The sequence below is a fragment of the Felis catus genome, chromosome A1 (genome assembly GCF_018350175.1).
Source record: "Felis catus isolate Fca126 chromosome A1, F.catus_Fca126_mat1.0, whole genome shotgun sequence".
Lineage (NCBI taxonomy): Eukaryota > Metazoa > Chordata > Mammalia > Carnivora > Felidae > Felis > Felis catus.
In genome coordinates this window covers 106,593,588-106,610,759 of record NC_058368.1, presented here as the reverse complement: position 1 = coordinate 106,610,759, position 17,172 = coordinate 106,593,588, and the positions used below count along the sequence as shown (strand labels likewise).

Genomic DNA, 17,172 nt, shown 5'->3' with positions numbered 1-17,172 from the left:
TGATGATATTTAAAGCCAGAAGACTCAATAAAATAACCAAGGGAGAACGCAGAGAGTTAAGATAAAGTCTAGGATCTGGCCCTTGAAACTTCCAAATTTTATAGCAAAGATAAATAAGGAGAAGCAAGAAATTCATAGAAGCAACAAATGCCAAGGTAGAAAGGCACATAAAACCTAGTCGAAGAGATTATTTTGAGAAAAACTGATAGTGCAACTATGTCAAATGCTGCTGAGAATCTGCATAACCTCAGTAAAAGTCAAATGGGATTTGGAAAAGTGGTAAGCACTGATAAGAACAGTTTTCTTGTGCTGGAGGCAGAAGCCAAATTGGAATGCACTGAAGCTTGGATGGGTAAGGAGGAAACAGAAGCAGGACATATTAATGCATTTTCCATAGAGTTACAAAAGGGAGAAGGCAAAACGGAACTCTGATGAAAGGGGAAGGGGATCAAGGGGACTTTTTGTTTTTCTAAGATGTGCATTGCTAATTTTCCTACAAGAATGATTTGCAGAGAGGAGAGAGCAGTAAGTCAGGAGGGATAGATGATAACAATAACCAAAGTCCTAGAGACACTGAAGAGGAGGGGTCCCGTAGTTCAAGTTGTGTTCGGACATGCTTCAACAGCACTCTTGGAGAAATAGGAGTATGACAGGTTTTTCAACTGAAGAAGTGTGCTAATTCTTTCCTAACTTCTACAACCCTTGATGTAAGAGTTAGAAAAGCTTTCTGACTGCAGACAGTCAAGGCGAGCTCTACAAATTCCATTTGTGAGAATGTGATAGTGAAAGGCTCAGCAGAAGTGCAGTGATAAAGATCGGAGTAGAAACAGCACTGTTAATAACGTGCATACCTTTTTTTTTTTTTTTACCGTTCCTGGGGAAATCGCAGAAGCATCTAGGATAAATGTGAAGCAATGCTAAACAGACTCTAGGACTACGGCCGGAGAGTAACCAAAACAAATGTCCATTATATCAAGATAACGTAAAGTACTGTGGACACAGAACAGATGTGAAACAAATTCACTTTGTTTCAGGAAGCATGGCAACTATACCTATTCAAATAAACAGGCCAAAATCTTTCTCAGAACACAATCCATGAAAATATATTTACTCACATTTTGTATAACTTAAACCAGGGCTTTGGCGGTTTCCAAAATCCTAACAAGTTGCCTTCTTATTAATGCCACTGAGAGGTTTTTGTGCTGTTTGAAAATGAAATGAGATTACATGTGTGAGCGTATGTGAACCAGTGCCTGGTACATAGCAGGCATTTAATAATATGTTGATTAAATCCAAACTTTACCCCAAGGGAAGTAAGACAAGGAAATAAGGGACTATGACATTTGAGTCTTTATGAGAACTTTTGTGGTTAGGATTCTAGTAAAAAACATTTCATTTGATTTTATTTATCTATTAAGGAGACAAAATACTAAAGAAATAATTCACGAAGTCATAATACTGGGGAGAGGAGAGTGAATCAGCAAAACGGGACTTCCCATAGATGTGAATTGAATTTTTGAGTACCTCACCCTTACTGTGTGACGGTATTCCTGTTTAGCCTACATGTTAGGTAATATTCATTGTGCCCCGTTTACAGATTTGCCTTTCTAAAAACAGCTCTTTAGAGCTATTTCCACTTAGCTTATCAGAATAAACAGAAATAAAAAGCACTAAGCCCCATTAACCATCAATATCACTTTGAAAGCGTGTTCAACCAAATTTGCTTTAATGAAAGTAAATGAGAAGGCTTCCTTATAAATCTGAAAATATCACATCAATAAGCCTTGACTGTCACTAAAATTTTATGAGTGGTTTTAATGCATACTCAAACTGTCTATATATTTATATTAAATATGTATTGCCAACTGTTAAAATTACAGCTAGAATATAAAGATTTTAGGATTTTAATGAAATACATCTCTTTTCAGCTTGTAGCTTATCTTTTGATCTATTTGCAGTAGACTGTATGCTTTGAGTTACTGCTTTTGTGCCTGAGAGAATTTTGTTCTCAACAATGTACTTTTATTGCTATGATACAGTTTATATGATGTCACTGACTGTGGGTTATATTAATCTTATACTACTAACACATTACTATAATTAATTGTTTCATTGTACTCTTCTGTTTTAGAGAAGGGACAGAAAAGCTTATGCATCATGGGCCACGGATTTACCTGCTGACTTGGACGCACAGTAGAAATTATGCTTACCGGGAGGGACAGTAGGGGCAAAAGATCGAAAGGGAAAGATCTTGGGAAACCAGTGCCGCCATTTGCTTGGACTCAAGAATCTTACCAGAGGCAGGCGACACTCTATCCACCACTCAGCCTCCACATTTGTGAAAGACATTACATGTAGCTGGATAAAATGCTGCCTGAAAGGCCAAGTGACAAGCTTCAAATCTCGAAAGTTTCAAAACATCAAGAGAGTTCTATGAACAGGTGGTGCTCCGAGATGAGACACCACCATTTCTTTGACATCTCTTATTAAAAGAAAGAGAACCTCATTGAGGGATCACTGGGTAAGTCCCTTCCACAGTCACAAAGGATATGAATCAATGAGGCACAAAGCACTTGAGTTTCCTGTCTTGCAGCTGCCAACCTGGCGTGAACTGAGCGATATCTTCTTTGAAGTTATCACCTCATCAGTATTCAGTTCGGCTGAAGCTTTCCTGGCATGCCTGAGCTCTTGCTTAAGCTCACACTGAGAGGGGAGGCACCTGATTATAAATGAGAGGGCTGAAGGATCCTCTTTAGATGTGACAGTTTGAAAAGAATGTTTGTGGAAGTGGTTATTTGAGAGGAGCCTCAAGGGCAAACTCCAACAAAATCAACTCTAACACTTAAAATCGGAGGCAAAGATTACTTAAACAAAGTGAAGTGACCATGGATGTGGGTGTCTTAAAAGAATTTAAGGCATTTTCCAGGACGTTTCAAGACGTTTGATTATTTTTCTGTAATTGTAAGGAACCACGGTGGGAGAGATCACCTATTTCATCCTCCATGTCCTCTTCAGTGAAGTGGTAAGATCTCTAAGTACATGACAGATTTTTAAAATCTCCTACCTGAAAGCTGTGACTTAGCATCTAGTGACTTAAATTATTAGCAGGGAAAAAAACCCTGCATTTTATGGTATTTTAATACTCCAAAGACAATCAGGTCAAGAAGAAATCAAATATTCCCGTGTTTCTCCAAATACAGTTTCACAGAGATATTAGGTGAAAATGCACTTGAACAAAAAGAAGATAATAATTAACCCCATACCTAGAGCAGACCACTCTGTGAAGATCTAGGATATTGAGAAAAAAAAAACCTAAGCCACAGAACTTAATGATTCGCTCTGGTGTCATTTTGGGTACAGAGTGTGATTTGCGTTTACTTGCCTAGTAAGAGCTTGTTGTAAGAGCCACATGGTGTTTAACCGGCAATGCACATTTTACTGTTAATTGTTAAACAGTCTCAGCATCAGATTTAATGATCATCTCATATTTAAGCCATCCAGGGAGAAAAAAAAAAACAACTCTGTTCACACTGTGTTCATTTGGAATGTTCTGGAATGTTTGGATGACTTAAGAAGCTGTCTGTTTTGCCCCGATCTGCTTCTCCCACCCATCTTTGATCATGCCTTTCGGCACCCATGCTCCCCATACTTCAGCAACCTCCAGGCTCCTGCCATTATAAAAACGAGGTTGGTCTCCCTCTCATCGGAAATAGCACACCTATCACTTCTGCTCAGATATTCTCCACTTTGCTGGGTAACTCTACTTCACCTTCTATCATCCCACCCACACCTTGCCATGGGTTTTCACAGACTCCTACATGCAGGGCTATCATTCCTTTTCCTTTACTAGAGCTTGGTGCCTTTATTACAACATTTATCACATCCTATTCTAATTATTATTGGCAAGGTCAACTATCATGTTCTGTTCTCCTCTTGGGGCCACCTTTATTTCAAAAGTGGTGTTTGGGGTCATGTCATGATGGCGGGCAGTCAGTTTCACGGAATCAAAATCTAGAAAGATGTCCAACCCCACTTCCCCATATGAACAGTCTCCTTGAAGCCTTTATCACTGGGTTGGAAGTAAGGAGAAAGTCTGTGCCTGCCTCTCTGATGAGGCCAGGGAGAGGAAATATCATAGCATTCCAACACACCTCTGCTAAGACTTTCTCTCAGTTCTTCAAACTCAGTTCTTTCTCATGCGGACTGTGGATAGCCTTACAGAAGTGGGGGTTGGTTTACTTCTTCCACAAGTCTTAAACAAGGTGTAAGGCCCTTGGTTTTGAAGTGTGCACAAAGGGGGCGCCTGGGTGGTGCAGTCGGTTAAGCGTCCGACTTCAGCCAGGTCACGATCTTGCGGTCCATGAGTTCGAGCCCCGCGTCAGGCTCGGGGCTGATGGCTCGGAGCCTGGAGCCTGTTTCCGATTCTGTGTCTCCCTCTCTCTCTGCCCCTCCCCCGTTCATGCTCTGTCTCTCTCTGTCCCAAAAATAAATAAATGTTGAAAAAAAATTTTTTTTAAAAATTAAAAAAAAAAACTTTCTAAAAAAAAAAAGCTACGAAAGACTTCTTTAAAATGAGCATCCATCAACATCCTGAGACAACTGTAATACATTTGATTCCAAGAACACTTTTGATAATTTAGGGTAATACATTCAAAACAACAAACAACCAAACATAACTTCATTTAAAATATCCCTTAATACACTCATCAGCAAGGAGGAAAATATTGAGAATTCATCCTCATCTCCATGCCATCCATGGAGATGAAGACGAATCACAGTGTCATAAAGATCTTTGAATTTAAGATTTTCAGGCTAGTGCCACAAAATAGACAGACATCCCTCCTGAAGCCACATGTGGCTGGCTTACACAGGGTAAGCTGTCATAAAAAGTCTTTCTATTAGCAATCTGTGGCATGTGTTTCTAAAATAAGGTCTTGTGAAGTTGATACTTCTTGGCAGGAAGGCGTTATTAAGTGTGTACTTAGAAAACTGGTAACTCTGCCCATTTATATCCTGGGGCAAAAGGGCTAGCATGATTTCATACCCGAGGGATGCTGCCTCCTTTGCTGGTTGTAAATACATTAACCCCAAGATCCTTGTTACCATAAGACCTATAGATCATTTTAATAAAATGCAGGCACATTTCAGTCAGTGCGTCATATTTATATCAAATCCCAAACAGGCTTTGCCTTAATGGTCTCAGGTTTTGGGGGGCATCTTGGTGGCTCAGTGGATTAAGCACCCGACTTTGGCTCAGGTCATGATCTTGCAGTCCGTGAGTTCAAGCCTTGCGTCAGGCTCTGTGCTGACAGCTTGGAGCCTAGAGCCTAGAGCCTGTTTCAGATTCTGTATTTCCCTCTCCCATCCACACTGTCTCTCTCTCTCTCTCAAAAATAAATAAACATTAAAAAAAATCTTTAAATGTATAATCGTCTCGGGTTTTTTATAATTGTGATTTTGGTGATTAGGAGAAATTGAGTATTTAATGAGGAAACTGGGTATTTTAAGTGATCCTCATCTCCTCTGTACATTTTTTTAAATAATGCATCACAGAATTTCAAACAAAACCACATACATATTTTAGTAAGCGCCCTTACTTATAATATGATTCCCTTTTAACTCTGATATTTGCCCTAAGCTATAGCAGATATTTGCTTATCTCCATCAAATGGCTTTGGACCAAACGGTTTAGGATGGGGAGGGGATGGGAGAAAATGACCCACTAATTCTTAACGGTTTGTATTCATGGATTCATATTCTCTCTCTCTCTCTCTCTCTCTCTCTCTCTCTTTCTGTCAAGAGTTCCTTAAAACACACCCACCCTCCAACTTCCGTGTTTTTTAGCCACTGTGTATATATACGTATATATTTATTCAATAACTGTATTACATTAAATTATACATAAGTAAATACATGAAATATAAACCATCCATCCATTATCATTTTTATGCCATCCTACTTTATTTAGATTACTCTTATTTTTACCATTTTTGTTTGTCTCAAATCAACCATCTGGGGGCACTGTGTATTCCTCCTGATGATGTGTTTTTCCTCCCAGTGGTAAGTTCCACTAGTGATCTTTCTTTCAGCATTTGTTTGCCTGAAAATATCGGGTGTTTTTTTTTTTTCATTTTAATTTTCTAAAGGCTCTCTTGCTGTGTATGGAATTTTGCTTGGCAGTTCTTTTATTTCAGCACTTTGAAAATATCACTCAGCTGTCTCCTGTTTTCCATTGTTGCTGTAGAGAAATTAGGTTTTAATTTAACTGTCATATTTTAGAACATAATCCTTAAAGTTTTCTTAACCTCCTGATTGCTTTTAAATTTCCTCTTTGTCTTTAGTTTTCAGCAGTTGCTGATGTGATTAGGTGTGGATTTTCTATTGTATTTACCTTGCATGTTGTTCATAGTCCTTTTGAAAAATGGTTTTATGTCTTTCATCGGTTTTACAAAACTCATATTCATCATCTCTTCAAATCGTTTCTTCCATTTTTCTTCTGTACTTTAGGATTCCAACTACAATTACGTTAAACATTCTTACCCTGTTCCCGCTTTGTCTCAGGGCATCATTCAAGATACCTTAGCTCTTACCCTAAATTCTTTTTCAGCTGCCTTTTCTTTCTTTTCTTTCTTTTTTTAATGTTTATTTTTGAGGGGGAAGAGTGGCAGAGAGAGAGGCAGAGACACACAGAATCCGAAGCAGCCCCTAGGCACTGAGCTGTCGGCACAGAGCCTGACACAGGGCTTGAACTCACCAGCCATGAGATCATGACCTGAGTCAAAGTCAGACACTTAACTGACTGAACCACCCAGGCGCCCCTCGGCTGCTTTTAATTTATTCCTAAACCATGCACTGAGTTCCTCATTACAGTTATTTTATTTTTCATTTTTACAATTTCTACATATTTTTTATAGTTTGCAATTTTCTCCTGAAAATTTGAATTCTGGCTATTATCACCTTACATACAGTATAATGATTTCAAAATTTATTTCTGATAGTTGGAGCCTCTGGACGTCTGTTTTTACGTCTTAAACCATTTGAGCTGCTATAACAAAATACCACAGACTGCATGGCTTATAAAGAAATGTAGTTCTCACAGTTCTGGAGGTTGGAGGTCCGAGATCAGAATGTCAACAGGGTTGAGAGAGGACCCTCTCCCTGGTTGTAGTCCTTCTCATTGTACCTTCACATGGATAAAGGGGCTAGGGAGCTCTGTAGGGTCTCCTTTATGAAGACACTAATCCCACCAATGAAGGTTCCACTCCCATCAATGAATCACCTCCCAAAGGCTCCCACCTACTATTATCATCACCTCTGGACATTTGGATTTCAACATAACAATTTAGGGAAGACGCAAACATCCATACCCTGGCAGTATGTTTTGTTATTGCTGCTGGTTTTCAGTCATGCTGTTTTGTCTCCTCATTTGTCTGGTTATGTTTAGAAAATTTGATTATCTGTTTAAAAAGATGTTTCAAGAAATCATTTGAGGACAAATATGCAATCATGTTCCAAAAGTGTCATATTGTTCCACAGTCTTTTGGTTTTCCTTCTACTAGTTGCATGGAACACTAGAAAGCTGGGAATGTCTCAATCCATCTGAGGGAATGAGATTAGTTGGACCTGGGCTCACTTGCCTGGAGAGACCTTTTCACAAAGAGCTCACTCTCACCCCAGAGCGGAACTCCTTTCAGTCCCAACCTAATAAAGGAGAGGTCTTCCAATTCCTCTTCTTTTGGAGGTTCCTGGACCTCAATCCCCATCTCCTGGTCTTGAACATACAGTCAATGTGCTTAATCCACCTCTGAGTATTTTGTCTCTCCTGTTCTGAGTGGCACATAATTAGAGGGGAAAGTCAACCCCAAATTCCAGGCTTGACTCACTGGGGCTCTATCCTTTTCCCAATTCTGGTATGATACATTCTCTTTTTTTCCCCACCCTCCAGTATTTTTAGGATGCATGAGTTTTCCCCCAGGTTTTCTAGTTATTCTCATGAGAGTTTGGTCCAAATTATTTGATCTACTCTACTAGAAGTAGAAATGCCTTCAATAATATTTTTAATCACTCTTATATTATTCAAATATCATTTGTGATCCCTCACTTTGAACATCTGATCTTTGATTCATTTTAAATTTGTGTTATAAAACATGTCCCCAATGGGGCTCCTGGGTGGCCTAGTCAGTTAAGTGTCTGACTTCAGCTCAGGTCACTATCTCACAGTTTGTGGGTTTGAGCCCCACGTCAGGCTTTGTGTTGACAGCTCAGAGCCTGCAGCATGCTTCGGTTTCTGTCTCCAGCTCTCTTTGCCCCTCCCCCCACTGTGCTCTGTTTCTCTGTCTCTAAAACAAATAAACATTAAAAAAATTAAAAAAAACAAACAAACAACATGTCCCCAAAGCCAATGCAAGGCATTATTATATACAATAACAAATGAACTTGCTTTCTTCATTTGTAAAACTGTGATCAACAGATAGTGAATGCATGTTTATGGAAATGGGTTGCATTTCTAATTGATCATCCAGATAATCTGTTAATTGGAAATATTCATCAGAGGCAACCTGACAGGAATGTCCATTCACTTGGATCAAGTTTTTCCGCCCACAATATGAATGACTTTGGACAAGTTTTTTACTTACACGGGTTTCATTTTTCTCATACATATTTTGTGATAATAATACTTCTTTTCATGGGTTATTAGGGCTTACCTAAAATTTTTTTACAGTGTCTGCCATAAAATAATCAAGTGTTTTCTTTTTCTAGCACTGGTAGGTTTCTCTTTTTTCTTTTCGTGACTCTCTAAATGACCCACTGTAGGAGAAAATTTATATTTTGGATATTACTTCAAGCTAATTCTCTGTCATTATTTTCAGATCTTGAAAAGTTGAACATGAATGATAAACTCATTTATTCATGAGCTGGATTTTGTCTTCACAGGGCCTATCAATATCAACAGTGCTCTCAAGTGTTGCCACACCCTTGTGATGAGCAGTGGGTAATGTATGTAAGTGACAAATCACTGAATTCTACCCTGAAATACTACACTGGATGTTAAGTAAGTAAAATTTAAATTAAAAAAAAAAATGTATGCAAAATATTTTTAAAAAAGACATATGAAAAGTCAAGAATTAATTATTTAATTAAAAAAACAAAGGGTTCCCACAGTTTCCCATTGTTCTCTCTCTAATCAACCATATATAACTTATGCAGGCCATTTTTCTCTGCAAGTTCTCTTACTATTGTACTGAGGCATATATATGTATATAATAGAATAAAGTAGATAGTAAAGTTTTATAATTCATCACTTTTTATTAAAACCAAAGTGGGTAAACATGCTACATACAGGTCACAGAAGTGTGCAGGTGACACATATCTCTGTAACTTTTAGAAATGAATTCAGGACTTGGTGGCGAGATGTCAAATTTAAGACTGCTCTGTGGAATTCAGATGGTAGTAATTCTTAATAAAATAATATTTACCTAAAGTTTAGGAATACCTGTAAGAATCAACTTTATGTTATTTTATATTTTTGTCTTTTAAACAATCCTATAAGCCACATGGAAATATATTTCTCGTTACATAAGTTCTTGACCTCTCTCATTAATTTAAATAGCAACATGAATGACAAAAAACCCCACAACAAACCACTTTCTATTCTAATTACACAAAAATAAATTTACTCATATTGAGTATTAACTGTATACAAGGTGCTGAGAGCACGCTTATACGTAATCTATCACTTGATGGCCAACACAAATATGTTTATATCTGACTTGTGAATTGCAAATTGGTAGGATAATAAATAAATACAGGTAACTTCCAGACATAGCTGTGTTCTAAAATCCTGATTTTCCTGGTTCTTTTCTAGTTTTATTTTTGTTCAAGTCAGTTACATGCCACCTAGTGATATTATAAAGAACTGCAACTTATTATTTATTATTATGCATTTTCCTACAGTGGATACTGTTCTTCTAACAACTTTCTGTTTTTCTTTCTTCTTTTCCTCTTTACCCCACCCCCCTCCAGTTACATGCTGACAGGCAGTTAATTATATGGTAGCATTGTAATACCTAACCATTGATGTATGCCTGCCCTAGGCTACTCTAACATAAGTTTGTGCTACTAATTAATAGATAAAAATCTCAGCTTTGATAGCCACAAAGAGAAAAGGAAGTGAGAAGGAAAAAAAAAAGAGAAAATTTTAAGTAAATACATTGAATGTCAATTAGTTAGACAAAACACAAAAGAAAGTAACTTTTAATGCATTTTGATCTTACTGTATGAATAATACATAATTGTATATCTTGTGTTACTTTTCCCATCCTTTCGAGAAATCCTATTTAAACATTGTTAAGTTTAAAATTTCTCTCAAAGGAATAAAGAAACCTTAATGTCTTTACTTAATATAATTTAAGCCGCAGTGTTTCAGAAGTTAGCTGCCTTATCTACATCTTTTATTTTCCAATATCAGAAAAAAGAACATATCTGATTATAGATTGAAAGAAAAAAATGCTATAATTGAAATACCTGTGTAATAAGGTTATGGACTTGCTATTAATACCTGTGTAATAAGGTTATGGACTCGCTATGCACATTTTCTCATATGTTCCATATTGACTCTACTAAAAAATAAGTTGATTCTACCCTGAGCCAGTTCACTTACATCATGCAAAACAAATAAGGACAAGAAATACTATTGTGTTCTCAATGACTGAATAAGACAGACTATAGTAGTAACCTCAGGGTATAGAATCATGAAGTGCTTTCTAAAATGGATGGCCTTCACGGCTTGTTATAAATAAATGTAGCATGAGAAGCTACTTGTGATAAGTTATTTGGGGAAGTGCCTTTGTCACCCAAAATCTCTCTCCATGTTAGCAAGACATAGACATTTTTTTTCATTCTAAAATTAAGTTTTGGGCTACACAGTTAGAAGGGAGTTTTACGTGTAATTGAGCCCACAAATAGCAGCTAAGGGATGCACAAAAAGGATGAGCGCCTCCCCATCTGTATCAGAGCCTTTCCTCAAGGCTCATTTCATAGCTGTCCTAGAGTCTGAGATGACGTGGAAAGAAGCACACATCAAGCATGGGAAAGAGCACAAAGGGGGACGCCAGAAAAATACTTTGCCTCCTTGACAACGTTTCCTCAAGTGAACTTCATCCCTCTTGCATAGTTCCGAGCTGAAGATTATGCCAAAGCTTCTGTCCTTTACTTTCTGGCTTGCCCTAGATGAAGGGAGGGCTACAGGCAAAAGCCAGCCTCTGTCTGCATGCAGAGTGACAAGAAGAGCTGGGGGTTGCTAACTTCCTGTGACAGCTTTCCTGGTGGGGCAGATGTGAGGAGAATGGCAACAGCATGGGACCGCATGCCATCTTCCATATGCCTGCTCTCAGCCCCAGGTCATGGCTTGAAGCTAATATGGCTGAATCACGGACGGCACGGTCCTCAAAACAACACATATGCAGTGACCTTTACGGGTAGTATTGTATGTATAGGAGACCAGGAAGAGAGAGGCCAATTTAAGTTTGCTAGTAATGGAAAAAAAGTAGGAACACCACGTTTATTTCACCGTTTCTGTAATTCCACATAAAACCAGTTTCCCTACGATTTTCTTTTCTACAAATGGCTTTATTTCTCTCTACTAGGAAAAGCAACAGTTCAGGCCAGCAAAATAGGTATTTTATATATGCGTATGACTCTAAAGGATGTTCAGCCTCTAAGAGATAAAGCATTATGTGCATTAACAGACATTTATGCCAATTTAATTAATAGGTAAATAAACTCCTCAATATTTTTCAAGAATAAATTACATTACAAGGAAAGGAAATTACTTTATATAAAATTTGGGGTGTTTCCTAAGTCAACCTATTATCTCTCTTGCACACACATAAACACCATGCACACAAACTTGCTTTCTCATCTTCAATTTTCTTCTAAATAATTGCAGACTTCACAGGCCTGCCCTTGATGCCAAAATGAACCCCTTTCATTTGCTGATTGAGATCTGGCTCAACAGCCAATGTTTCCTGCTGGGTCCTTACAGAGGGTGCATTCATATTTTATCCCTAATTTATTCATTATCAAACATCAAACCTTTGGAAGATAAAACAAAGACCTAGCGAACAATGCCCTGAGAACTTACTGGTTTGTTTTCATCTTCATCCTCAGATCAAAGAATTCTTCAGTAGCTCTACCCACTCTATCAATGCAACATCCAGGTAATTGGGGGCAAAGCAGGGGAAATGACAGTCTGGGCCAAATCAACCTTTGGCATCCACTGGTGCTCACAATAATCTCCAACATCAAAAGTATCTAATGAGGACTCCAGAATCCATGGCATTGTATTACTTGACCCAATCTTGTAATTAAGTATCAAAAATCTCCACACTATTCATGGGCATTTACAAATTACACACTAAAATCTCTACATATGCAAAACAAAAGACCTAGGTCATACTTTCCTTCTAAGAGGAAAGCTTTAATGACAGCTCTGGCCAAGCATCAGATTTTCAATATCCAAGACACCAGGTTCTGTGTTAGTTCTGGTGCTTCAAGATGGCATAATAATGGATAAGTCACATACTCTTATTTTTAAAATGGGATATTACCTTCCCCAAGGGTATATGAGAAGATGGATGAAATCAGAATGTGAAACTTGCTTGTAGATGTACATCAATACATACAGTGATGGTATTGCTTGCACAAACTAAGTGATGCATCAAAGACAACAAAAGCCTCCATTATGATTGGGCTCAAGGAGAAGTGGTTGCAAACCTGTTATGATTTGACATGCTATGTCTGTACCATAGTAGCTCTCAAATATGTAGATTTTCTTGCCCTACTTAAAATTCCAAAATTAAAAATTTATTCTTTGGCTTAAGATATATTATGTCAAAGGTGTCCTAATAACATGAAGAAAACATAATCCAGTGATAGTCTCTTGTGACTGTCACTAAGAATCAGGAGACAGAAGTCACAGAAAGGCAATGGTATACCGAGTGAGAAAAGAGGTAAGTTCGCAACCACCATGGACAGAAGCCGGAATAATCTTTAGAACCCTGGCTGGTTTGTGGTTTTCTGGGGGGTTTCACCAGCATTGATGCCATTTTAGGTCAGTGTTGTTGCTCCAGTGTAATCAGTGCAACCCTTAAAAGTCCTTTCTGTCATATTTTTGTCTTATTTTATAATTTGCAGCCTGAAAGCAAAAGTTTTATTGAAATAAACGTTTTATCGAAAAGTCTGCTCAACAATGGACTGACAGTCAATGGATTAGATGGATTTCCCTTCTCACTCCCACACAAAGGCAATAAATGTCCCTGAGTGTTGGGACACCCTCTTTAAAAACTAACTCGAAATGACTTTTGACTATTCTGTCACCTTCTACTGGTCTTCATACCTTCTTAAAGAACTTTGGCCCCTTAATGTGGCCCCAAGGAGAAAAAGATCATCTCTTTTTGGCCACTTCCTGCTTAATGATTAAGTCAAAAGAAGTAGAGGGTTGTATACTAATATATAAAATTCAGGATTCTACTAGGGCCATTTCTGAGCTTGATGTTCCTTTCTTCACCTAATGGCAACCTCAGGCCAGCCTGGTTGGTGTAGTCTCTAGATGGCAGTCTGGCTAAAAGGTGAGCTAAGAAACTCAATTGGAATTCTGGGTTGTCTACCTAGATTCTAGTATTGGACTGAAATTATCCTAGATCATAAGGATAATGACCACTTGGCTGCATAGACTGTTCACCAAGATACTACATATGCCCAAGTGTGATACAATGAGTCTCTGTTTGATAAAAATGCCCGTTCCCCTCTTGTACTTGTCCCTTCTTGACACAAGGTCTGGGCATAGATAGGGGAAATCTGGGTAAAAGATGAAGTTAGATGGCAGAGAGAGAACCACCTTGGCACCAGGGTCTGAGGAATACCTCGGACGCCAAGAATGATAGGAACGGTAAGGATATGCTTTTAAAAAACTTAAGATAAAAAGACCTGTGATAAAATCCTGGGCTTGGGAAATCTTAAAAATGGTGATTAAAAAGTGAGTTGAAGGACACCTGGGTGGCTCAGTCAGTTGAATGTCTGACTCTTGATTTTGGCTCAGGTCATAATCTCACAGTCATGGGATTGAGCCCTGTGGAGTCCTGTGTCAGGCTCCACACTGGGCATGGAGTGTGCTTGGGATTCTCTCTCCCTTTCTCTATGCCCAATCTCCAACACGTGCTCTCTTGCTCTCTCTCTCTCTCTCTCTCTCGCTCTCGCTCTCGCTCTCTCTCTCAAAAAAAAAGTGAGTTGATTCAAAAAACAGTCTGGAGTATCCTGGATATGCAAGATGATCATATAAAAAATTGAGACATTTGTTTGATCCTGGATTATGGCAGTAGGTTGAAGCCACTGATGATAACCATGGTGTCTCTACATATGTTACAGATACTCTGCTAATTCCTGTATGGAGTTAATTTAAAAATATATAAATATAAATTAGAGAAGAGTCTTCTTAGCACACACACAAATATTTGCTGTCTTATTTGACTCTTTTAGCCTTCTGGGATTAATTTATCTTCAACAGATGTTGATTTTAACAAGACATCAACTTAGTATTTATTTACAAAGAAAGATTAAAGTTGAGCTTTTTAAAAAGCTCACAAAGGAAGGTGATGATCCTTTGCCATTTAAGAAGAAAGAATTGTTGACAATTGAAGAAGGGTTCACTGTAGTTCACTACATAAAAAGATGAATGTCAATCTTATTTTTACTCCATGTATTATAAACAAATGTACACCAATAGACATACTTATGTATACATATGTAAGTATTTCTGTACTGCACAAATAGATGCATATACATGTGCATACATATACAGACACTTACATACTTAAATGATCATTAACTTAAAGGCAGACATAATTTTCTTCCAAATACCTTAAATATACCTCACTAATTAGAAATTTTAAACTTTGTTCTCATGTTTAAGATTAATGAGGATTTTAGTGATATATATTTTAAATATGTGACATTGAAAAAAATACAGTGGTATAATTATTTTCAACGTGAACCAGCAAAGTGCTAAAAATAATGGAGTTTAAATTATTTGTGTATTTAAAAAGCAGCTGAAAACAACTGTTTAAGAGTACAGTGCTCAAGAAGAATGAAACTGGACCACTTTCTCACACCATACACAAAAATGAGTTCAAAATGGGTGAAAGATCTAAATGTGAGACAGGAAACCAACAAAATCCTAGAGGAGAACACAGGCAGCAACCTCTTTGATGTCAGTTACAGTAACTTCTTACCAGACGTGTCTCCAGAGGCAAGGGAAACAAAAGCAAAAATGAACTATTGGGACTCCATCAAGATAAAAAGTGTTCTGCACAGCAAAGGTAACAATCAACAAAACTAAAAGACAACCGATAGAATTACAAGATATTTGCAAATGACATATTGGATAAAAGGCTAGTATCCAAAATGTATAAAGAACTTATCAAATTCAACACCCAAAAAACAAATAATCCGTGAAGAAATGGGGAGAGGACATGAAAAGACATTTCTCCAAAGAAGACATACAAATGGCTAACAGACACATGAAAAAATGGTCAACATCACTCATCATCAGGGAAACACAAATCAAAACCACAATGAGATACCACCTCACATGTGTCAGAACAGCTAAAATTAATGACTCAGGAAACAAAAGGTATGGGCAAGGATGTGGAGAAATGGGAACACTCTTGCACTGCTGGTGGGAATGTAAACTGGTACAGCCCCTCTGGAAAACAGTATGGAGGTTCCTCAAAAAATTAAAAATAGAACTACCCTGCAGCCCAGCAAGTAGACTACTAGGTATTTATCTAAAGGATATAAAAATACTGATTTGAAGGGGCACATAATCCCCAATGTTTATAGCAGCACTATCAACAATAGCCAAATTGTAGAAAGAGCCAAGTGCCCATCAACTGATGAATGGATAAAGAAGATGTGGTATGTGTGTGTGTGTGTGTGTGTGTATATATATATGTACATATATGTATATATGTACATATATATACACACACATTATATGTATATGTATGTATATGTGGTATGTATATATATACATTATATATATTATGTATATATAATGTAATATTATTCAGCCATCAAAAAAGAATGAAATCTTTCCATTTGCAACAACACAAATGGAACTAGAGTATATTTTGCCAAGTGAATTAAGAGTCAGTCAGAGAAAGACAAATACCATATGATTTCACTCATATGTGGAATTTAGGAAGCAAAACAGATGAACACAGGGGAAGGGAAGGAAAAATAAAGTAAGATAAAAACAGAGACTCATAACTATAGAGAACAAACAGGGTTGCTGGAGGAGAGGTGGGTAAGGGGGTTGGGCTAAATGGGTGATAGGCAGTAAGGAGGGCACCTGTTGTGATGATCACTGGGTATTATACATAAGTGTATATAATAAACACAGCTATAAAATAAAACATATAAAATAAATTTTAGTTATAAAAGTATAACTAAATTCTATGCCCGAAACCAATACTACACTATATGTTAATTAACTTGAATTTAAATAAAATCTTGGAAGAAAAGAAAAACAGTGTAGCATCCAAGATCTTTGCTATCTTTTTGATTTTCATCTTATTTCATAGATTAGCCTGTAATTAATTTTTATCCAAAAACATTATAGTCATTTTGTCTTATCTCAGTCATTTTGTCTTCTCCCAGTTCTTTGACTTCTCCTCTCTTCTCTGTCTTTTCCTTCTCTCTCTTTCTTATTTTGGGAGTAGCAAAGCTCTTCCAAAACCACTGAGAAATAGTTTTCCTAATAAAACCACAAAATATTTCTTGGAACGCTAATTCCATAGTTACTAAATATCATTATACCCATTACCAAAAGGGGCAAAAGATTCAACTATTTTCCAAGATCTGGAGAAGAAATACCAGAAGAATTTTATAGGATTTTACTTATTTTTCCCCACTGTGGACCACAGGTTGATTCTTAATCTGTTGCTTTTGAATTTAAAAAAATGTATTTTTAGCTAAATTAGCTAATTTCTAAGATATCTATTTTCTCTTTTTAGAAATTGGACAGGCACAGAACTTCTTAGTGGCTATAAAAAGTTATAGGTATATAAATTAGGAATAAATGATATATGTACAAAACCAAGAAAATTTGGAAAA

The 17,172-nt window shown here is 37.2% G+C and overlaps 1 long non-coding RNA gene across 2 annotated transcripts in view; it reads left to right on the top strand.

The window, feature by feature from the left end:
• The window catches only part of LOC123385709, a 61,760-nt gene extending 47,601 nt beyond the window's left edge, over positions 1-14,159 (top strand). Inside the window, exons 4-5 of one of the 2 annotated variants that reach the window (XR_006598676.1) lie at positions 8,935-9,052; positions 12,169-14,159. This is a non-coding gene — a long non-coding RNA (uncharacterized LOC123385709). Of the gene's footprint in view, positions 1-8,934 lie in introns of both variants that reach the window. The other variant, XR_006598674.1, reaches the window with a different exon arrangement.
• Positions 14,160-17,172: the final 3,013 nt, after the last annotated feature.